Below are 24,136 nucleotides of genomic sequence, written 5' to 3' on the forward strand. Positions count from 1 at the left end.
CTCGGGGAAACGTGTGCAACAGCCCTGTACTGCCTATTTTAAAACGTACTGATCCTTCGAAACCACCTGTTTATCGTTTTGTTATCGATTTACGGGAGGTAAATAAAATTGTGATTCCTCAGTTCCCCGTTGTGCCTGACATCACGGCACTACTGACTCTGATTCCAGCATCTGCATCTTGGTTTTCGGTGATTGATTTGAAGAATGCATTCTTCAGCATCCCGATCGCAGAAGAAAGTAGAGACCTTTTCGGTTTCTCTCTTGGTGGACGCAGCTTCCGGTTTAAACGCGCTCCTCAAGGCTACTGTGAGAGTCCATCGATTTACAGTCAAGCCTTGAAGGGTCAACTGGATGCGTTTACGTTGCCGGCTGGTGCGGCCTTAATCCAATATGTCGATGACTTATTGGTAGCTGCGGATACTCAGGACATTTGCAAAATTGCTACGGTGTTGTTGCTGCAACATCTCTGTGACTTACATCACAAGGTGTCACCTTCTAACCTCCAATATTGTTGTCAAGAAGTAACCTATCTAGGTCACTTATTGTCAAAGGAGGGAAGGCGGTTGACCCCAGAGAGAATTGCAGCAATTGCGCGAATCACTGTGCCAACAACACAAAGAGATGTGCGTGCCTTTCTAGGTATCACGTCGTATTGCAGACAGTGGATCACGAATTTTTCATTGCTAGCAAAACCATTGGTGGCTCTTACGTGCAAGGATGTTTCAACTCCTTTACCATGGACGGAGGAATGTCAGAAGAGTTTTTCTGAACTACGTGGTTCATTGTGTTCTGCTCCTGTGTTAGGTACCCCTGACTACAGTAAGCCGTTCACATTATATGTTCACGAGAAGGAAGGTTGTGCTTTGAGCGTCTTAACGCAACCTTTTGGTGATAAGCAACGTCCATGTGCATATTTTTCCTCGACCTTGGACCCGGTAGCTAGAGCATTGCCGAGTTGTTTGAGAGCAACAGCGGCAGCTGCGGTGTCCATCCGACAATCAGCAGGATTGGTCATGGATAATATGCTTACGGTGATGGTTCCGCACGCAGTCGACACTCTTTTAAATCGTACGAAAACTCAGCACTTGACAAGTGCGAGGTTGTCCGGATACGAGTTGACGCTGCTGGCAAGTCATATTCAGATAAAACGTTGCAATGTTCTGAATCCGGCAACTTTGTTACCCATTAGTACAGAGTCAGATGAAATAGCAGCCCATGACTGCTATTTGCGAACAGAAGAGGAAACAAAAGGTCGAGTGGACCTTAAAAACACTCCTTTAGAAGATCCAGATGGAACGTTGTATGTAGATGGCTCGTGTTTTGAATTGCCGAATGGTGATGTGACCACTGCCTATGCTGTTGTAACTTTGAGTACTGTTGTGGAAGCTGCGAGATTGAATCAGAATTCTGCCCAGGCTGCAGAGCTGATTGCCTTAACTAGAGCGTGTGTGTTAGCGAAAGATAAACGTGTGAATGTGTATACTGACAGTCAGTATGCATTTGGTGTTGCGCATAGCTTTGGACGGTTGTGGAGAGAGAGAGGTTTTATGACGTCGCATGGTACGAAGATTCAGCATGGCCAACTTGTGAACGATCTTTTGGATGCACTTACGTTGCCTAAACAGGTAGCGATTGTTAAATGTAGTGCACATCGTAAGGTGACGGATGATGTTGGACGTGGTAATGCATTTGCGGATGAGACTGCTAAGGAGACTGCCCGGAACCTTAGCACTCGGATGTATGTGGCAAGTTCGGTTAGGTGGCCTGCGGAGACTAGTATGTGTGAGGACACTATCGAGAGTGTGAAGGCGATACAAAATGAGGCCACCGAGACTGAAAAGAAGAAGTGGAATGAAAGTACGGGAAAGTTGGATGCGAATGGTTGTTGGGTAGACTTGTCGGAACATAAGAGATGGATGTTGCCAGATGCATATGTGCTGGCTATTGTGACAATGGCACATGGGTTAGAACATATTAGCATGAAAGGTATTTGCAAGTTGCTGTCTCCTGTGTGGAAGAATGATGGTATCACGAAATGTGCTGAACGATTGGTTAAGAATTGTATGGTATGTATGTTGTACAATCCTGGTAAGGGAACCCCAACTCCTCCTGGTAGTTTTGCTCCCCCTTCGTGTCCCTTTGAGGTGATTCAATTAGACTTCATCCATATGGAGCGATGCAATAACCTGAAATATGTTTTAGTTGTGGTTTGTGCATTCTCCCGATGGATCGAAGCCTATCCTCTCAAGGACAACACTGCTTTGTCAACGGCAAAAATCCTACTGAAGGAATACTTTCCTCGGTACGGAATGCCTCGGGTTGTGTGGTCTGATAACGGAAGTGAGTTTGTGGGGAGTGTGATGAAGAGTGTGTGCAAAGGCCTTGGAATTAATCAAAAATTCCACAGTGCCAATCATCCCCAGTCAGCTGGTTTGGTTGAAGGGTATAACGGCACCCTTAAACTAAAACTAGCGAAGATTCAGGCTACGACTGGTTTTTCGTGGCCTGACGCTTTACCCTTAGCCTTACTGTCAACAAGGGCAACCGTACACTCCCGAGTAGGGCTTAGTCCCTATGAAATAGTGTTCGGTCGCCCTGCAAATGTGTGGGGGGTCCCTAGACCAGGTGTGTTCCGTGATCTTGAGTACCCAATGTTGATTGACTATCTTCATGATCTGACTGCTAAACTGAGGTTAATTCACCAACAGGTTTACGAAGCATTGCCGACGCAGACGGAGGGTCCAGGCCACCAGCTCCAGCCCGGAGACTGGGTGGTCACCAGAAATTTTTCTCGGAAGAAGAACTTGGAGCCCAGGTTCACCGGACCCTACCAGGTCCTCCTTGCCACGAGAACTGCCGTTCGTTTAGAGGGCCGGAAAAATTGGGTGCATGCCACCCATACGAAGAAAGTTCCTATTCCGTTACCGGCAGACTCGTGGGTAAGGAAGGGCATTGCTTCAACTGAGTCCGAAGGATTGCCGGCGTTTGTACCTTTCAGCGACGCACAACCTGTTGGAGAATCCCCAGTGCAGCAGAAAGATACTGTTGAACAATTGTCATCAAAAGACTCGAGACCAGAACATTCGACTGATCAACAGAACTCTGTTTCTTCAACGGATCCTTTGTTCGATGAACAGGCACGTCCTGGGAAAACTCAATACTTTTTGCGATCCAGTACTAAGGACAAATAGAGTTTTGTTTTGCCCCTTGGCAATTGCATTATCCCGTTTTCCACGATCAGTCTGACACCTGTATCATTGCAATTATTCTTGTATATATTGAAGGTTCTTTTTCTATGTATTTTTGCTTCCACAGCTGAGAGACATTGCATATATATTGTAAATAAAGGCCGTAGGGCCGCGCGCGTACTTCTTTCTGGTTAGTAGGTCTTGACGCTGGGTTAAAGACCGTCGGTTCCTGGGAACTCCTAGGGATTGACTATTGCTACACAGAACGAAGTGCGTCAAGAAACGTTGCGGACGGTCATAGGGGATGGCGTTTTCAAAGCTGATGGACGTGGAAAGAGCACAGGCACAAAGATTTGAGCTACAGCAACTTAGCCGTACGAAATGTTTTATGTTTCAGATATTTGTATTGCTTTTGATTGTTTCTGCATTATTGGCGGGTGGGGTGTACTATATGATGTCGTACTTCTTACCTTCTGCCATACCTACACCTACTCCTACTTCTGACTCTAAACTTACCTCTACTGCATCTCCTCATTCTTTCCATATCTTACCCGAACACGAGCAGGCTAGACGTGCAGAATTTCGCAATAATTCCTTTATTCAGCTCCTTCACCAGCACCAGTTAGTGGTTAACACTACTAATTGTTGGGTGTGTGGGTTGATGCCACAACCCACAGATAAGGGAATTCCATATTTGGTTTTACCGTACAGTTCCCAGGGTTCTGCTCGAGCATTTCAAACAATGTTTCGAAGCGCACTAGGTTCCCACCCCAATCGAGAGCCACGATCCCCCTACTCTGGCCCTGGCTCGTATCAGAAGCCTTTGTCTATAGCGATAGAGGATTTAGATAGAGATATCTATGAACCCTCGCTTATTCCAGAAGAAGAGGTACAAACCTATAGGGTCCTGAGTAGAGGCTAGTATAGTGTGTTTGCTAGTGAAAAACAGCTTAAAAGCTCGCCTCCGATATGGGTCGTACCCCACATTGGTAATTTTTGTCTAATAGGTCGTGGCCGAAGATCGAAAGCCCGACTTGGAGAGAGTGCTTGCACCGAGAATTACATTTTGCCGATGGTCTCGTCCCCTGTGTTTCTGGCTGCCAAGGGTACATACTTTATCTGTCATGATCGTGCGTATGCATGGTTGCCCTTCGACTTTGTGGGCTCATGTTTTATCGCAAATTTGTTGCCTCTGACGTTCACTGTAGATGCAGACTATCACAAGACTAGAGTTGTGAGAGGCGTAATTAGCGAAGAGGATACTGCCGGTCAAGAGGCAGGAGACTTTTTCAAGGGTTTCCTCCCGTTTTGGGGGCCTATGGTTAATAGTAGGAACCTGAGACAGTTGACTCGAGTGGTGGAATCGACAGCTAATATTACTGCCAGTGCCCTTGGTAATATCACCACAGAACTTCAGGCGGATAGACTTATGACGTTACAAAACCGTATGGTTTTAGACGTGATCTTAGCAGATCGAGGTGGGGTATGCAAGGTGATCCATTCGAGCTGCTGTATTTTCATTCCAGATAACGCTCCGACTGTTTATCAAGCCATCTCAAAGTTGCATAAGATCTCTGAGTCCATACACGTGGACGTAGGGGATTGGACGCTAATTGGGTGGTTTTGGGGCCTAATGTCGACTTGGGGTTGGAAGATTCTGATGATTATCGGAGTTGTTGTGGCATTCCTGTTCACGTGTTGCCTTTGTGTGCAGTGTGGTCCTGCCTTATGTGGCCTCTGTGCTACAACGTGTATAAGACAGCCGCCTGTTACCAAAGAAGCTCGATTGGACAGAGCTATGTTACAGCAACATCTAGATGGTCTGATGAATATCGAGTATGATTCCGACTAGTGCTTGCCTACATGAGGGCAAAAGGAGCGTCTGAGGTTCCGTGACAATTGTAAGTGATGTTTTCGACTCGCACGAATATGGTCGAGTCTGGTATCTATGAACCGCAAATGACGAGTTTAGTGGGTGTATGCAGTTTCGCGGTGCTAAACTAAACCGTTCGTCTATTACGTGGGGTATCCTATCTGTACCCACGGGTTCCATCTTAGATATGGCATCCATTTTGTCTCTTGCCCTCAAGTAGCCAGCGAACAGACGTTGTCCGCTTCGCGACCCTGGGATTCCCAAGGCATCTACGGAAGACACATGTCCTTTGAAAATGTCTTTATGACGAGGGGGATGATACTGTAAGGCAAATGGCCCTGCTCGAGGCTCATCTTGCCGTGCCGGTTTATTGTCTCAGCCGTGCATCTCATTAGGCACGTCCCTTTGATGCCAGGAGCTCATGTTTCCCGATACCTCCCCTTTTACGCCCTTTCCAATCTCCCCACTGTTTCCATCTTCCCCTGCACCTGTCCTTGTTCCTTCTTCGATCTGTTTTACTGCTGATTGGAATGTACTAATGGTGGGAAGATGGGTTTATACAGTTGGGAACCGCCAAATGTTTCCGCACTTATGTTCCGGACCTTGAATGTATCAAAGAGACCAAAGCGACCCCTCTGGGGGATAATCATGGGAACCGAGCCATAAAACCTTTGTGTACCATGTAAACCTATGGGTGAATTATGTATAAAAGGAGCGATCCACAGAACCAATTTGAAGCAGTCTCCACAAGTAGCACGCGTTGTACTTGCCGTGACTTCTGTGTTCCCTGCAGTAAATAAAGCTCGAATCTTTGACGCCGAAGGAAGTGTCCCGTGTCTCTGTCACTTGTACGCCGGAGCAGGTTACCCACGAAGGTTTCAGGTGTTGTTCCCTGGCACCGCTGGGTCTTAAATAACCCAGTCCTTCAGAATCCAGCCTGGTCCTCATGCACCAGAGAGCTCATGTGACCCAGCAATCTCGATGCCAAGATGCTGCTCAGTATTTTATAGTCGACCGTCAACATCGATAAAGGACGGTAGGATGCCGGATCGGACGAGTCCCTTCCCGGCTTGAGGAGGGGAACCACTAGGGCCTCGCACATCGAGCCGGGGAGCCGACCAAGCCGCCTAGCCTCCCTGTAAACGATCAGCAACCTCGGTGCATAAAATTCAACCGGAAGGCCGTCCAGACCCGGGGTCTTGTTCCTCGCCATCTTTTTAATGGCGCTGCGAATCTCCCCCAGTTCAATGTCGGAACCCAGGGCTTTCGCTACGTCAGGTTCCACCATTGGGAGCTCCAGGGGTCGTAGGTAGTCATCAAGCCGGTCGGGGTCTCTGGCAGAGCGACTGCGGTACAAGCGTTCATAGTAGTGCAGGTGGCAGCTCAGGATCTCGGGCTGAGTGTGCACTTCGGTCCCATCCGCCGTACGCATGGCCGTCGTCAGAGAGGTCTGGCGCGTAGGATTAGCTAGCCACGCCAGCAATGCGCTCGATCTGTCCCCCTCTGCGAGGGACCTAACAGTATAGGCCTTATAGTCGAAACAGCGTAGCCGTTCGGCCTCCGCCGCTACCGCCTCCTTCGCCGCTGCCGTGCGTTCCTGGAGTTCCGGGCGCCCGGGGCGGCGGAGTTCCAACTCACGGAGTTTCCGGTCTGCCATTTCTAAATCATCCAGGATGATGCGCCTCATGCCCACCTTCTTGGAAATGCAGAAGCCCCTGACCACCACCTTAAAAGCATCCCATTCTATCGCCCTCGAACCCGCAGTGCCCCCGTTGGACGAGAAGTACTCCGAGATCTTGTCTTCTAGGTCCGCTTTGAATACAATGTCCTCTAAGATCTCGGGATGCAACTTCCAGGTGGGCACAGCAGGCACCCCCGGAAACCAGCGAAGGTCCAGAAGGAGAGGGTTATGATCCGAGATGGTCCTGGTCAAATATTCAGACCGGACGGCCGCTGAAACCAATTCCGCCGAGCCCAGAAACCCGTCCAGTCGGACGTGTAACTCGTGCAAGCCTGAGAAGTAGGAATAGTCCCTAATGTCGGGATGCTGTGCCCTCCAGATATCCGTCAGACCCCAGTGCGTCTGCCAGTCCCTCCTACCTTTAGCCACACGGCGAACCGGAGAGTCAGGGAGAGGGGGATGTGAGCGGTCATTCTCCACATCTACCACTGAATTGAAATCCCCGCCGAGCAAGAGGGGCCCGGAGAAGAAGTGGGCCAACGAGCCCGATAACCCGGAAAGGAAGGCAAGCTGGTCCACATTGGGTGCATAGACACAGCAAACGTTTAGGTCCCTCCCCCCCAGGGTGCCCGAAATGGCCACATATCGACCCTCCGGATCCACCACTGATTTCGTAACCTGAAAAGGAACCCCAGCTCTGATCCACATTTGCGCCCCCCTGGCATACGCGGAGTACGAAGTGCAAAAGACCTGCCCCCTCCACCTATGCTGTAGCGCCGCCCCTTCCGCCTTAGTAAGATGGGTTTCCTGCAGCAGCGCCATTTGCACCCCTCTACGCACTAAATAAGCGTGGACTTTGTGACGCCTAGACATAGTGTGAAGCCCTCGTACATTCCAAGTAATGCATTTCACATTAGCAACATCAGCCATTGTCCCATATTGTTCGTGCAAAGTCTCTCCATCCGGGCCCCAACAAAAAACGGGCAACAATCAACCCAGCACTGATGGCGGCCATTTTCCCCAACCAAAACCCAACAACCCCAGTTCGACCCAAACCCTTGCCCACCCTCCCCAGAACAGGACCCAAATAGTACCATCTAGCTCCCATCCAAACCATACCCCCAGCAAACCCTCTGTCCCCGACTAATCCTGCAGTCGCCACCGCAGGAAGGCCTTAAGGGCCAGGTACGGGCTGGGCGTCGGCAATGGGCCCTCGATGCTCGGTCTACCGAGACTAAAGTGAGCCCAAAACAGTAAGAGAGTACCCTCAAGGCACTAGCAGGGCACCCCATCCCCACTTCCCCGGGGATTATGAGCAATCGCCCACTCCCGCCGCCCCCGCTGCGGGCCCCCACCCAAACGGATGTATCTCACCCCGTCAACCCTGTCCATCCAGAAGGTCCTCAACCGATTTCGGAGTGATCACTGGCGTGTGGACACTGTCGGTCACCGATTCCTCCGAGTCCGTTGGTGCCCCCTCGTCACCAGGGTCCGCTTCCTCTTCTATGGTACCATCCCGTGAGTCAGACAGCGCAGATAACACCTCCAACACTCCCTTCCGCTCCGTCGACGTCTCCGCAGTCGAGGGCCCGCCCGACCGGCCACGGCGACTCCGAATTCTTTTGGATCGCCGTCGCTGTCCAGGTTCCACTGCTAATTGAGATGAGGAGCCAAAGCCATCCTTTCCGGCTCTATAGAGTTCGAGCCAGTTACAGACATCCTCCGGGGAATCAAAGAACTGAGTCTTATCATCGACAATTATGCGGAGCCTTGCCGGAAACAGGAGCGAGTACTGGATGCCCTCGCTCCGGAGTTCTCGCTTGACCGCCAGGAATGAGAACCGCCTGCGCTGGGTCTCATAGGTGTAGTCCGGGAAGATATTCACCTGGCTGTTCGCCACCTTGAAGGGGCCATTATGTCTGGCGGCATTAAGGATGAGATCTCTATCCCGAAAGTGCAATAACCGTGCCACCACCGGTCGGGGGGCACGGCCCTGTTGCGGCGGCCTGGCTGGGACTCTGTGTGCTCGCTCCAGGGTGTAGAAGGAGGATAGACCCTCCGGGGCCACCGTGTCCCGTAGCCAGGCTTCCAAGTAGGCCACCATGTCGCCATCTTCAATCTTTTCCGGCAGGCCCACCACTCGAATGTTATTTCGCCTGTTGCGACCTTCCGCGTCCTCCGCTCGCCGCTCCAGGGCATCAATCCGGGATAGGGCATCCTTCATCGTCGCGGCCAGGGTTCTCTGTGCCGGCTCCAAGGTTTTAATCGAGCCCTCCACTTCCTTGACCCTGTCTGAAAGCTTGCCGTGGTCAGCTCTAAGGAGGCCCAGACTCGTCGCCACCTGGGCAATGTCCTGTTGGAGGGCCGAGCGTGTGGACCCGGTCAAATTGTTGCTGCAATGGCGCACCACCAGAACTCTCCGGGTCCCCACGTTCTTCTTTGTCCGGGGCCTCCGAGTCCGAGGCGGCTGGGGTGGTCCCCTTGGCTCCCCTCGGTTTCCCCATGGCGCAGGAGTCACACGGTGGAGAGCCAGTCAGAGGCGCCACCGAGCGCGGGCGTCGACAATGTCTCTCTCGGCTAGTGGCCTTCTGGCCGAGGACGGGCGATCTCCGTCTCCAGGGCCTGTTGGACCTCCACAACTTCGGACCGCGCCACCACCGCGTTGTCGGAGGGCACTGAGGAGGAGGCGGGGACAATCGGCGCCAGGTCGGGCAGGCCCGTCTGGCCGATGAGGATCTGGAACAAGGGTCTCCAACACCACCGGAGACTTTGTGGCGCCAAGGCGCCGTGCTGCCCATGGAAGTCAGTCACTCGGGGGGATGCAGCCAGGCACGGCTCAGGGGGTCGGCACCTTAGCCAGGGCCGCCAGGCGTCTGTGGGTCGAGGTCCACTGTAGTGTGGGCATCCATCATCTAGGAGCGATCACCGTGTTCAAAGTCCGATCAGAGCGACATCCAGACCAGCATATCACAGGGAGATGAAAAGATGGAGGGTGCGCTGTAGCTAACGACGCCCCTCCAGACTAAAGGTCCCGACCAAGGGGACAAAGAGGTCCGGGCGCCATGTTGGGCCGCACTCCGCGGGACCACAAACTACGACTTTCCGTCGGATCAACTCATGTTCGAGTAGCCCCAGGTGCCCCGGCGGGTCCCAGTCAGTCCGATCGACGGTTCGCGGGGACTAGGGTGCCCCACGGCCTCCGGTCTGCAGGATAATCACTGGCTCCGTCCCGGAGCCGAGCTCTCAGGCGACCATCGCCATCGGCGTCCAAGCCACGCCCCAGAGGGGCGTAGCATCTCAATTGACATTTAAATGCATTTAATAAAATGTCTAGCTTGGAACGTGGCAGGGCTTAATAGCAAAAACAAAAGATCTTTAGTATCAGAGGAACTGAAATTACATAATCCTCATTTTTGCTTATTATCAGAAACCCATATCATATGGAAAGATAGGAAAATCCTAAATCAATTGGGGTATGAAGTTTTGGTTTGCTCTACCTTCGGGAATCCTACAAGAGGAGTTGCTATCCTTAAGGATAAGCGATTTAGGGTAGAGGTACTCCAAACTGCCCATGACAAAGATGGCAGATGGGCCATAGCGCAAATTAATTATGTAAATACTAAATATGATTTATGCGCAGTCTATGGCCCAAATGTAGATGAACCAAAGCACTTTGATCAATTAAATGTGAAACTTTTGGACTGGGAGGGGGAAATCATTATAATGGGGGATTTTAATTGCATTATGGACTACAAAATTGACACAACTAAGCCGTATTCTCATCAAAGGATGCACAGGACCAGGATATCCATATTAGATATATGTTGGACACATAACATTAAAGATGCTTGGAGACATCTGCACCCAACTGTACCTGGTTTTACATACTACTCTGCACCCCACAAGATGTGCACCAGAATAGATATGGCCCTAGTCAGCGACAAATTATTGCAGGCTGGCTCTATGATCCTCTGCCCCCGGATAACATCCGATCATAATGCACTAATAATGATATTCGATACACGAAGCACGTGGACACCACCTAGGCCATTTTCTTTTCCAAGACATTTACTCTCAGATCTAAATTATGTGATGCAACTTAAAACTCATCTCAACGAATTTATAACTATTAATAGAAACTCAACTGGGTGTTGCTTGGTATGGGACTCCTGCAAGGCAAGCATTAGTGGGTTTACTCAAGCCTATGTTTTCAGGCAAAATGCAGAACAGAAGCAACACAAGGTCACATTACTAGATAGTATAACCAAACAAGAAGACTTACTAGTTAAAGCTTTACAGATTAACTCCACATGGAAATTAATTTAAAACTGAGCGTATTGAAAACTGATATAAAATCTAACTTTATTAGGAAAAACAGTGCAAGGATTCATCATAAATTTAAAATAGCTCAATATGAGGGTGGAGACATAATTGGTAGAGTCCTAGCCTATAAAGTAGCAGAAGATAGAGCAGATACTTTAATTTCTAAAATCCGAGGACAAGGGAACAAATTATATAGCCAGCCACAAGATATACTCGATCAATTTGCTGAATATTATAGAAACTTATATACTCCAGATAGCCCTGCCGATACAGGTTTAATTGAGGAATATGTAGAAGAATACCCAGTGAATACAGGGAACTTATTAGGCTTGGGTGCACTCTCTAACGTCATATCACTGATTGAATTACAACAGGCTATCAATTCGCTACCAACAGGGAAAGCGGCAGGAGAGGACACAATACCTCTGGAACTCTATAAAATTTGTAGCCCAGAATTAGAACAGCTATTATTAGAAGTTATACAATCGATTGGACTAAATGGAACGGCTCCTAAATCCTGGAACAGGACAAAAATAATCTTTTTTTAAAAAAAAGGAAAACCTAAGTAAGAGAGAGGGTCATATCGACCCATCTCTCTGATAAATACTGACGCGAAAATATTCGCTAAAATCATGGCACACAGATTAGCCCCGTTTAAGCCCAAAATTGTTAACCCGCAACTACATGGCTTTATCTCTGGGAGAGACACAACAGTGCATGTAAATATGGCGATCACGGCGTTTGATATCGCGGAGGTTGAATCCACCCCACTCGGCATGATAAAGGCTTTTGACCGAGTGGGGTGGACTTATCTCTGGTGTGCGCTGTCTAAAATGGGTTTTGGGGGAAACTTTCTGAAGGGTATAAAAGCACTTTATGACAAACCCACTGCTTGCATCAGTTATGGGGGCCTGACCTCATCAGAATTCCCTATTATGCGTGGGACTCGGCAAGGTTGTCCTCTTTCACCCCTTTTATTTGCCCTCTCACTTGAACCTTTTTTACTTGCCCTTCACTCTCAAAATCTGATTTTCCCATTCAGCTCCAGCCCACAGGAGCTGAAAATGACAGCTTATGCTGACGACATTGCTGTATATACTACGGACATTGCCAAAGCACTAAAAGGAATCTATATTGAGGCTGAGAAATTTGGAAAGGTGTCAGGCTATAAGCTTAACTTTCAGAAGACGCAAGTCTTAGCGAATTACTCCCCTACTGTCCCTATCCCCGAGATCTGCAAAGAGGCCACGTATTTAGGGGTTAAATTAACAGCTAGACTACAAGATATTAATAATATAAACTATAATGATCTGGCCAAAAAAACTACTCTTATTTTGAAAAAATGGAACAAATTACCTTTAAATATGATTAGTAGAATAAACCTTATTAAAATGAAAGTCCTACCAAAATTTGTATACCTATTCCGATCTATTCCACTGGCATTAAATAATAAATTCTTTCAACATCTAGACGGGCTCTTGAGTAGCTTTATATGGGGCTACAAAAGGGCCAGAAGGTCATTAAAAATAATGAAAAATAATTTAAATAAAGGAGGGCTGAATGTCCCAGATTTTAAACTATATTTTTGGTCCTCGTTTTTTACTCGTATACGTTCTCTATTGCATGGAGATAGAACTCTTTTTTTTCACTCTTTTATGGTGAAACAAGACTCATTATTTTTTTTGCTCAGAATTAATGACCCGAACTACTACAAAAGGGTAAGATTTAAGTCTGCCAGAGATATCGTTAGGATTTGGGATAATATATTAAAACTCTGCAAAACAAATTTCTATCACCCAAAACTTCCGTTGTGGGGTAACCCAGGTCTCCCGACTATCTTTACAGATCCTATCACTAATAGCTGGGCATCTTTTGGGATTAAGACTTTGGAGGATCTATATGGTTCGCAGGGGTTTTTAGACTTTAATACACTCAAGCAGTTGTATGATCTACCGGAAGCTTCAAGGTTCAAATACATGCAAATTCATGATTATTTGATAAATAAAATAAAGATACAAAATATTTCTGGATGTGATATCTGGACATGTCTCTATTCAAACAAGAATAAATCAGTTATTAGCAAATCTTATAAAATACTCAGCATGTTTAGAACTAACGATAGTGATAAACTGGCCGTGAAATGGAGTACTCAACTAAATTTAAATATCACTCCTAATCAGATAGAGCACTCCCTTGTCAATATAAACAATCTTGTACGCTCATCTAGCCTCCGGCTGCAACAATACAGAACGACCTGTATGCTATACTACACACCTGAAAGAATTGCAAATGGTCCTCGAACTCCTCCTTTAGTAGTCGTACTAAATGCCCCAAATGCTCGATAGAAGCAGCTAATTTAGCTCATATCTTGTACTCCTGCCCCAAACTTAAGAACCTTTGGGGCGATATACTGAGTGTACTTAGACTAAAAAATATTTCGTTTCCTACCATTACGGCTGCCTCGGTCCTACTAGATCTCAACCCTTCTTCATCTCCACAATCATCCCTAATTACTATACTTTTTTCATGCGCCAAACTAATTCTGGCCAGGGCTTGGATTGATCCAGAACCACCGACGGTTTGGAAGTGGTGGACTTTAGTAACAGAAATACATGCTATGGAGCTAGCTTTAGCAAATCTCAGGGGAACACGCTCACTGATTAAATTTAATAGAATTTGGGGCACCTTTTTAGATTAAAAACTTTATATATGGGGTGCAGCAGTCTGAGTGCACAGCGGCGAAACAGAGAATTACGCATGTGCAGTTGTAGGTACTTTGCAATTACTAATTCTATACTATCTTTTAGATGACTAAACTTGAGGGTGTACTATGTCCCAGTACGTGGTTGGAGACACATCAGTGGCAAAAATGTGAGCTGCAAAGATTTTCTCCCGTGTCAACACCCCCTCTCCATCTTTTCCTTTCGCTCACACTTTCTCTCTTTCTCTGTCTCTTCCTCGCTCATTCTTTCTTTCGCTCTCTTCCTCTCTCTCACACTGTTTCTCTCTCTCTTCCTCTATTACACTGTTTCTCTCTTTCTCTCTTACTTGTATCTCACTCTTTATCTGTCTCCCTCTCTGTCACTCTTTATCTCTCTCTTCCTCACTCTCACTCTTTCTCTCTCTCTCTTCCTCACTCTCACTCTTTCTCTCTCTTTTCATGTCTTCGTCTCTCTCACTCTTTCTCTCCTGCCCCCATCTCTTGTTTTATACCGTTGTTTCTCTGTTTTCTGGTGAATCACTTCTACTGAGTCACAAGATGGCTGCCAACACTTCCTGGTTTGGAGTGTTGGCAGCCAATCACAGTGAAGCTCGTGCTCGGGACTTAGGCTCCGCCCAGATATCAACATTTTTATTTTTCTAACTTCTCAGCAACTACTGAACGGATTTACACCATTTATAAACAAGCATTGGCATAGCCAATAGGTCTCACATTTGGGACCTTATAAGTGTTTAGCCATGCAACAGTTGGTGTTGTTGCACCAAGGACATTCTGCTGCATAACTTATTACTTATAGGGTCCAAAAAGTGAGACCTATTGGCTATGCCAATGCTTGTTGTTTTTTGTTGCTGTTTTGTTTAAGTTGCCAGATCTACAATAGCTGGACATGGTTTTTGTTAACAGTTCTTTGCATCAAATTAACTTGTTTTCATTGCTCTGAATGATGTTTCCATTCTGGTTGTAGGAAGCAGTCATTCAAAGTGGTGTGGGGGCTGCCTAGCTGTGCCCATGTGCCAAACTTTGCAAATGAGAAACAGCCCGGTGCAGGTGAAATTTACAAGTGTGGAGTGAGTGAGCCCCAGGCAGCATGACTCACTCACACAGGAGTTCATGCACTGCACCTGCATACTCAGCATGGTTTAAGAAAACTTGACCCACTCCCTCCCAAGCATCGAACACATATTTACCAAGAAACTTTGAGAAGAGCCTGCCTGCTGCACTGACGGCTGGTGGTGTGTGCACCTGGTGAAAGCGTGCACGGACAGCTGGTGGTGTGTGTGTGCCCGGTGGAGGTGTGCACTGACGGCGTGTGGGCCTTGTGGAAGTGTGCACTGACAGCTTGTGGGTTGTGCCTGGTGGAAGCGCGCACTGACAGCTTGTGGTGTGTGCCTGGTGGAAGCGTGCACTGACAGCTGGTGGTGTGTGTGCCTGGTGGAAGCGTGCACTGATGGCTGGTGGTGTGTGTACCTGGTGGAAGCGTGCACTGATGGCTGGTGGTGTGTGCCTGGTGAAAGCGTGCACTGACGGCTGGTGGTGTTTGTGCCCGATGAAAGCAAGCACAGAAGGCTGGTGATGTGTGCCTGGTGGAAGAATGCACCGATAGCTGGTAGTGTGTGACGGCTGGTAGTGTGTGTGCCTGGTGAAAGTGTGCACTGACAGCTGGTGATGTGTGTGCCTGGTGAAAGCATGCACTGACAGCTGGAGGTGTGTGTGCCCGGTGAAAGCATGCACTGACAGCTGGTGGGTTGTGTGCCTGGTGGAAGCGTGCACTGACGGCTGGTGGTGTGTGTGCCTGGTGGAAGCATGCACTGACGGCTGGTGGTGGGTGTGTGTAATGACCAGATTTTCAGACCAGATAGAACCAGCTCACTGAGAAACACCAACCTGGCCAAAACGTAACCACCTCCCTCCTCAGGACCATCTATCCAGGCACCTGGGTACCTACCTGAGGATGGGGAACTCGCAATATACAAGCTCATATCATCAGAAACACCACTAAATCAATAGGGATTACTAGGAATACTCACTGATTACTAAGGACACCCATGCCCTACTCCACACTCATACCTCATAGTCTCGCGACCACATGGGTCCAGACTAATCTACCCTGGGGCAGTTCTGATTATCTACCATTACACACTGATTACCATCAGTGCTCACTCGACACGCAATCCGGCGTATCTACACACTGGGCTGCAGCCCCAGTGCTCTCTGTTTATCCGGTCCACAATCCGGCGGGCCTACACACCGTATCCCCCCGGTGCTCACTCACTTACAACATGATCCACAATCCGGCGGATCTACACACTGACTACCCTCAGTGCTCACTCAAGCCGCAATCTTGCGGGTATACACACTGACCACAATCAGTGCTCTCACTAACGCCACTTACCAATGACGACCACTTTACTATGAATACCTTCAGCTCTCTGTCTCTATGTTGGGAAGTCTCTCTCACTATTCACTAAGGATTCGCTACTACAATATTATTATGGGATGGCCGAATCACTTAGTGTCAATAATTCCCTAGCTCAAGGGCTCCTCTCTCTCCCTAATTATTCAGACTTACCGGATCAGGGGCAGCATCTGTTCTGGCTGTAACATCTGACTAGAAGAAAAGGTTACCTGTGCTTTAAGAATAATGGACACACACTGTATGCCAGAGTTATTCCCTGATTTAAACGCTCCTATTTCCTTTTGATCCATCAGTTGCTAAAGCATCTGGTTAGAAGAAAGGCTAGCTTTATCATAAGAATAACACATGCACACTAGTTCACTAAGAACTGGGGTATCTTTATTACAATAATGATAAAATGCACATACACAAATCTGCGGGGTCTCTATAACTAACAGGAACTTTAACACACCGCTGAAAGAAAAGGATTAGGCATACAATATAACAGGGACAATGTTATCTGCAGGGTCTCTGTGACTAACAGGAACTTTAACACACAGCTGAAAGAAAAGGATTAGACATACAATAGCCTAGGGAAAAAAGACAAGATTAAGGTGTAAGTGTAAAGTGGACTAGTTTAGACTACCTCACCTATTAGAAGGAAGATTTCTCTTTGTCTCTGGTGGGATCAGGGCTCTCTCTGTCTCTCCCTCCATCACCACAGCTCCACACCTCTGGCTCAATTACTTCAGCTGACAGCCTCAACTCCTCCATCTGCTTTAATGCTCTCTTCAGCTTCAGTCATCATTTGCCTTCTTTCTTCATTCCAGAAAACCAATAGAACTGCACTGCACTCTGCAGCTCCAGCAGACATCCTACTCTCCACTCTTCAAGAACCAAACTGACCACTCCTCCTCTCCTGCAATTCGCTAATATGGATTCCTCTCTCCTCATGGAAATTTCCAACAGAGGGCTGCCTCCCACCGAATTCCTGTGCTAGCTCCAGGGCTTCCACGCAACAGCAGTGCGCATCTGCATGTTACGTCTGGGCCCAAGAGACAAACACATTCCTCGGATAAGAACCAGTCCTGGCTGGTTTTCCCCTAGCACACAACAGCCTTAACTATAAACATTACCTTTCCCCTTGAAGCATCTCAGCTCTGCAGGGATAGAAAGCAAAATGGAGTCTCTCTAGTTCTGGGCCTTGTAGGCCTGAGAAGGATGAAATAACCCTTAGCTCTGTCAGAGTACCTACATAAACCATACCAATGTGTAATATAAAGTCAGGACCACAGGATCCACCCTCTACTATAGGCAAAATAATGAAAGGCAAAGCCAATAGGCAATAGATGGATTAGAGTAAGGGATCTATCATCATATAAAGCAGCTATCCTCTTCTAGGTCTGGAAAAAAGGGCTTAAAAGGGAAGAATACAGCCTATAGGTGTGAGCAAGCTTAAAGTCTTTATCACTCCGAAATAGAGCCAAAAAGCCTGTCAAGACATTCCACCCTTAGACTTTATCTTGCGAACATCTATAAACAACAACATCCAAGTAAACAAACATCAACATAATCTATGAACAAAACCAAAAACCAAAAGACTCTGTAAAATAAATTACAACTTAAAGAAATTCCACCTGAAACTTGATGTGGGGAATACAAATCTAACAACCAACTGAAAACCAACCAAAGCACCCTCGAACTAAATGTGCCTCAACCTCTAGTGATAACTGATAAAATCTATTGATGTAGGGGCATGTTTGTAGAATGAAAACAGCAAGGGGCCTAAATGGGGCCTACCTACTTCAGTCAACTTAAGAACTAAATGTACCTCAACTTCTAATGATAAAACAACAAAGGGCCTAAATGAGGCCTACCTACTTTGGTCAACTTAGGAACTAAATGTACTTCAATTTCTAATGATAACTCATGAAATCCATTGGTGTAGGGCCATGTTTGTGAAACAAAAATAACAATGGGCCTAAATGAGGCCTACCTACTTTGGTCAACTTAAGAAAGGATTTGGTGAAATCTAACAAATAAACATGACAAAGGGTCCTCAAGGTCTGGGCAAACATTAATAATAGATGTAGGACATAACCTGACTAAAAGACACACCTCCCAGGACAACTGAAAGTTTAGGGTAACCACCCATGGAACTAATCCCACTGTTCTAATTAAGAGTTAATGAATCAAAGTGAAAGTGTAATAACAGGAAAATAAGGATAACCCCATTCCTACAAAATAGCTGGTGTAGCACTATGCATATCAAGCAATAAGTCAAAGAAAATTATCTAAGTGTGGTACATATCTACACGATAAATTTGAACAATGCCAAAGGCAATAGGTAAAGGACACAATATCACAAAACAGTTAGCACCTAGTTCCTCACTGTATCACACTGTGGAACACATGTGTGCACCATCTTTTCTAACTCTTTCATTGGCAAGACTGTTTTGCAGAAAACAGGAAAACTATGAAATAGATGAAAGATAAACCAGTGTATCAATAATAGAATAGCATAGCATACTAAAGGCAATATATGTATATGAATAATTTCATTCATGTTGCACTGCATAACAGGACTGAAAAATTGTCAATTGGGGCCTGTTTGTGGTAATTGCAAAAGTAGCATAATGTAATTACTTTTCCGCAGTTCATCATTAGGGATTATAGCATTTGACTCGTGCAATATTATTATAATTTAGTTTTCAAGGCAGTCAATTGTGGAAAGACAGTCTGTAGATTCATCAGTGTAGGCCACCACCCTTCATCTTCATCTGTATCCGGTGCCAAGGAAGCACTTCCTCCGATCTGGTCATTAGTCACCAGCTTCCGTCGTTCATCCGCCACCAATCCGGTCTGGTCTAGTTCCATCTTCCAAAAACAACAAACTAACATAAAAAATGAAAACAAAAAAGTAAAATAACAAAGGGAGTGGGAGGGGGGTGGGCCGACGCACACACCAAACACCACAACCCAACAACCTGAAACGAAAAAACAAGTATCATTAATCTAGCAAAAATAAATTTTCCATTTAAAAAGCACCCCAAGTGCTTTTTATTGTTGAAAGAAAACCTCCTAATTTATAAAATAAAAAAATTATTCTGAATTCAAGGAATAATTTAAATCATATACTTTTAAATTTGTTTGGGCAAAATCTAATTTTGCCATACACAGCCAGAAGGGCTGGGGCCTTAGCTACTCTCAACTCATCCGAGAAACAGCCCCTCCCTTCAGAAAGATGTTCGTGCTCAGAGTTTTGAATCCGATCCAATCAAAATAAGCAGAAGCCAGGCTACAGTGCGATGTAATTTTGAATCACTGCCAAGTGCTGATCTCATTGCAGGAGCAAGGCTGCTGCCAACCATTCTGTGCAAGCATCTCTAATCTCTAGTCAGGGAAGCTCACTTAGGCCTACTGTATTTATCTAACTCCAAGGGCCAAGAGTCTGCCAATTATTCTGCATGTGCAAGGATCCCTTATCTGAAGTCCATGAAGCTATCTGCGCCGACAGCAAGGAAGAGCGACGTGACCCCCCCCCTTACATAAACATTTCTCCGCGGAAAGAAATTGGAATATAGCCAAGAATAACAAGCTGGCTCTCTCTGCTCTCAGAAGTTACACACTGGGCCTCCTCCCTCACAAAGCTCCGAGCTGAGAACTGGTGCCTGGCTCATATCAGCCAAGGTCATTTCAAATTCTTTGTAACTCAAAACACATCTGTTCCCAGGCCAGAGAGCTAACCATTATTCTCTAACTAACCGAAGCAAAATTAAAACGTGATGAAAAGCATCTTAAAACCAATAATTAATAAGGACATATTTTTTGCAACTAAGTCACATGCTAGCATTGTAAAATAAATCTATCATAAAAACAGCTACTGGCTGAAAGGGAAAAATAATTAGATGCAAACACATTTCATACTTCTTTTTGAAAATAACAACATGTCATTTTGCAAGCATTTATACACTACATATTAAAAAGGGCCAGATTCAACATCATTTATTTTTCAAATAGCCATTTTTTCAAACTGAGTGGATTAACTTTCACACGCTATTCTAAGGGGCAGCTTGCATTGGAAAAAATAATAATCATGTATAATTTCTAAAACACACATTTTATTTTTAAAAGCACACGGTTGCATTTCACTAATTAAAAGCACATTCTATGATGGGTCTGTTTTTATATTTTCTTCTCTGCACAACCGATAACGCATTAATTAAAGCATCCTCCGTGCATACCCTTATCTCAATCCGACTGGTTGATTTATAACTTACCGACCTCTGAGACAGACACATTAAATCATGTGTTTCAAGGCAAACCCACACAAATTCGTGGACGCATTTCAAAAAGAATGTTAAATGAACACAGCTTTTCTCTCTGCGCAAGATGTTACCATTCTGTCAGCAAGCTGACAAAGCACATAGGCAGAACCCAGCAACCAATGAAAGTGAAATCAAACCATAATTCATCTAAACAATCACTGACTTTTAGTGTCAGCTCACATAACCATGCATGTTAAACAGCATGTTAAAATAAATACTGCCATCACAATTCAAGATATTAACCCTTTGGCAGCTCAAACACAATCATTCCCCAATGTCTGCAATACATGGGAAATTCAAGAACTTATCACTCCACGTTTTCAAATAACACATGTGCACATCTACAAAACAATTTCCCCAAGCATTTAAAAGAGATCCAGCTCTCTCCTGCCTAACGCAACAATAACATGCTCTGTACAAGCCATATCCACATGGCGCTATTCACAAGCCATATTTACAAGAAAGTCAACAAGTTCAAAAAATGACATGCTCTTCACAAGGAATATATTCAAGGCGCAATTCACAAGGAACACAGCAAGTCAAAATGAGAACATGCTCCTCACAAGCCACATTTACATGACGCTATTTACAAGGAACTCCACAAGTCATATTACATTGAACACATTTCACATTGCACAACAGAAGCAAACGCAGCAAGCAATTTAATGGACAATTTAAAAGCATTTTTCACACACATTTGTACAATTGGATCATCACAAAGATGTAATTGGCTCCCTCATGTAATGTCACCCATCAAGCCTGACAGTTCAAACACCAAGATGACAAGCATTTCTTCCACCCTGCATAAGTCAAATGCCATGATGTACTGCAATCTCCTTACACTGCAACTGTTCAAGCCCATAGGCCAATTTTTGTGCCAAGTGCAAACCATCAAGATAAAAACCAATACAGCGCACACAGGCTTCGTAAACTGTTCGTCGACGCCAGATGTAATGACCAGATTTTCAGACCAGATACAACCAGCTCACTGAGCAACACCAACCTGGCCAAAACGTAACTCCTCCCTCCTCAGGACCATCTATCCAGGCACCTGGGTACCTACCTGAGGATGGGGAACTCGCAATATACAAGCTCATATCATCAGAAACACCACTAAATCTATAGGGATTACTAGGAATACTCACTGATTACTAAGGACACCCATGCCTTACTCCACACTCATACCTCATAGTCTCGCGACCACATGGGTCCAGACTAATCTACCCTGGGGCAGTTCTGATTATCTACCATTACACACTGATTACCCTCAGTGGTCACTCGACACGCAATCCAGCGTATCTACACACTGGGCTGCAGCCCCAGTGCTCTCTGTTTATCTGGTCCACAATCCGGCGGACCTACACACCGTATCCCCCCGGTGCTCACTCACTTACAACATGATCCACAATCCGGCGGATCTACAAACTGACTACCCTCAGTGCTCACTCAAGCCGCAATCTTGCGGGTATACACACTGACCACAATCAGTGCTCTCACTAACACCACTTACCAATGACGACCACTTTCCTATGAATACCTTCAGCTCTCTGTCTCTATGTTGGGAAGTCTCTCTCACTATTCACTAAGGGTTCGCTACTATAATAATATTATGGGATGGCCGAATCACTTAGTGTCAATAATTCCCTAGCTCAAGGGCTCCTCCCTCTCCCTAATTATTCAGACTTACCGGATCAGGGGCAGCATCTGTTCTGGCTGTAACATTTTACTAGAAGAAAAGGTTACCTGTGCTTTAAGAATAATGGACACACACTGTATGCCAGAGTTATTCCCTGATTTAAACGCTCCTATTTCCTTTTGATCCATCAGTTGCTAAAGCATCTGGTTAGAAGAAAGGCTAGCTTTATCATAAGAATAACACATGCACACTAGTTCACTAAGAACTGGGGTATCTTTATTACAATAATGATAAAATGGACATACACAAATCTGCGGGGTCTCTATAACTAACAGGAACTTTAACACACCGCTGAAAGAAAAGGATTAGGCATACAATATAACAGGGACAATGTTATCTGCAGGGTCTCTGTGACTAACAGGAACTTTAACACACCGCTGAAAGAAAAGGATTAGACATACAATAGCCTAGGGAATAAAGACAAGATTAAGGTGTAAGTGTAAAGTGGACTAGTTTAGACTACCTCACCTATTAGAAGGAAGATTTCTCTTTGTCTCTGGTGGGATCAGGGCTCTCTCTGTCTCTCCCTCCATCACCACAGCTCCACACCTCTGGCTCAATTACTTCAGCTGACAGCCTCAACTCCTCCATCTGCTTTAATGCTCTCTTCAGCTTCAGTCATCATCTGCCTTCTTTCTCCATTCCAGAAAACCAATAGAACTGCACTGCACTCTGCAGCTCCAGCAGACATCCTACTCTCCACTCTTCAAGAACCAAACTGACCACTCCTCCTCTCCTGCAATTCGCTAATATGGATTCCTCTCTCCTCATGGAAATTTCCAACAGAGGGCTGCCTCCCACCGAATTCCTGTGCTAGCTCCAGGGCTTCCACGCAACCGCAGTGCACATCTGCATGTTATGTCTGGGCCCAAGAGACAAACACATTCCTCGGATAAGAACCAGTCCTGGCTGGTTTTCCCCTAGCACACAACAGCCTTATCTATAAACATTACCTTTCCCCTTGAAGCATCTCAGCTCTGCAGGGATAGAAAGCAAAATGGAGTCTCTCTAGTTTTGGGCCTTGTAGGCCTGAGAAGGTTGAAATAACCCTTAGCTCTGTCAGAGTACCTACATAAACCATACCAATGTGTAATATAAAGTCAGGACCACAGGATCCACCTTCTACTATAGGCAAAATAATGAAAGGCAAAGCCAATAGGCAATAGATTGATTAGAGTAAGGGATCTATCATCATTTAAAGCAGCTATCCTCTTCTAGGTCTGGAAAAAAGGGCTTAAAAGGGAAGAATACAGCCTATAGGTGTGAGCAAGCTTAAAGTCTTTATCACTCCGATATAGAGCCAAAAAGCCTGTCAAGACAGTGTGCCTGGGGAAAGCGTGCACTGACAGCTGGTGGTGAGTGTGCCTGGTGGAAGCGTGCACTGATGGCTGGTGGTGTGTGTGCCTGGTGGAAGCATGCACTGATGGCTGGTGGTGTGTGTGCCTGGTGGAAGCGTGCACTGACGGCTGGTGGGGTGTGTGCCTGGTGGAAGCGTGAACTGATGGCTGGTGGTGTGTGCTTGGTCGAAGCATGCACTGACGGCTGGTAGTGTGTATGCCTGGTGGAAGGGTGCCCTGATGGCTGGTGGTGTGTATGCCTGGTGGAAACGTGCACTGACAGATGGTGGTGTGTATGCCTGGTGGAAGCGTGCACTGATGGCTGGTGGTGTGTGTGCCTGGTGGAAGCATGCACTGACAGCTTGTGGTGTGTGCCAGGTGGAAGCGTGCACTGATAGCTGGTGGTGTGTGTGCCTGGTGGAAGCGTGCACTGATGGCTGGTGGTGTGTGTGCCTGGTGAATGCATGCACTGATGGCTGGTGGTGTGTGTGCCCGATGAAAGCATGCACAGAAAGCTGGTGGTGTGTGCCTGGTGGAAGCATGCACCGACAGCTGGTTGTATGTGATGGCTGGTAGTGTGTGTGCCTGGTGAA

The sequence above is a fragment of the Lissotriton vulgaris genome, chromosome 11, assembly GCF_964263255.1.
Source record: "Lissotriton vulgaris chromosome 11, aLisVul1.2, whole genome shotgun sequence".
NCBI classification, from domain to species: domain Eukaryota; kingdom Metazoa; phylum Chordata; class Amphibia; order Caudata; family Salamandridae; genus Lissotriton; species Lissotriton vulgaris.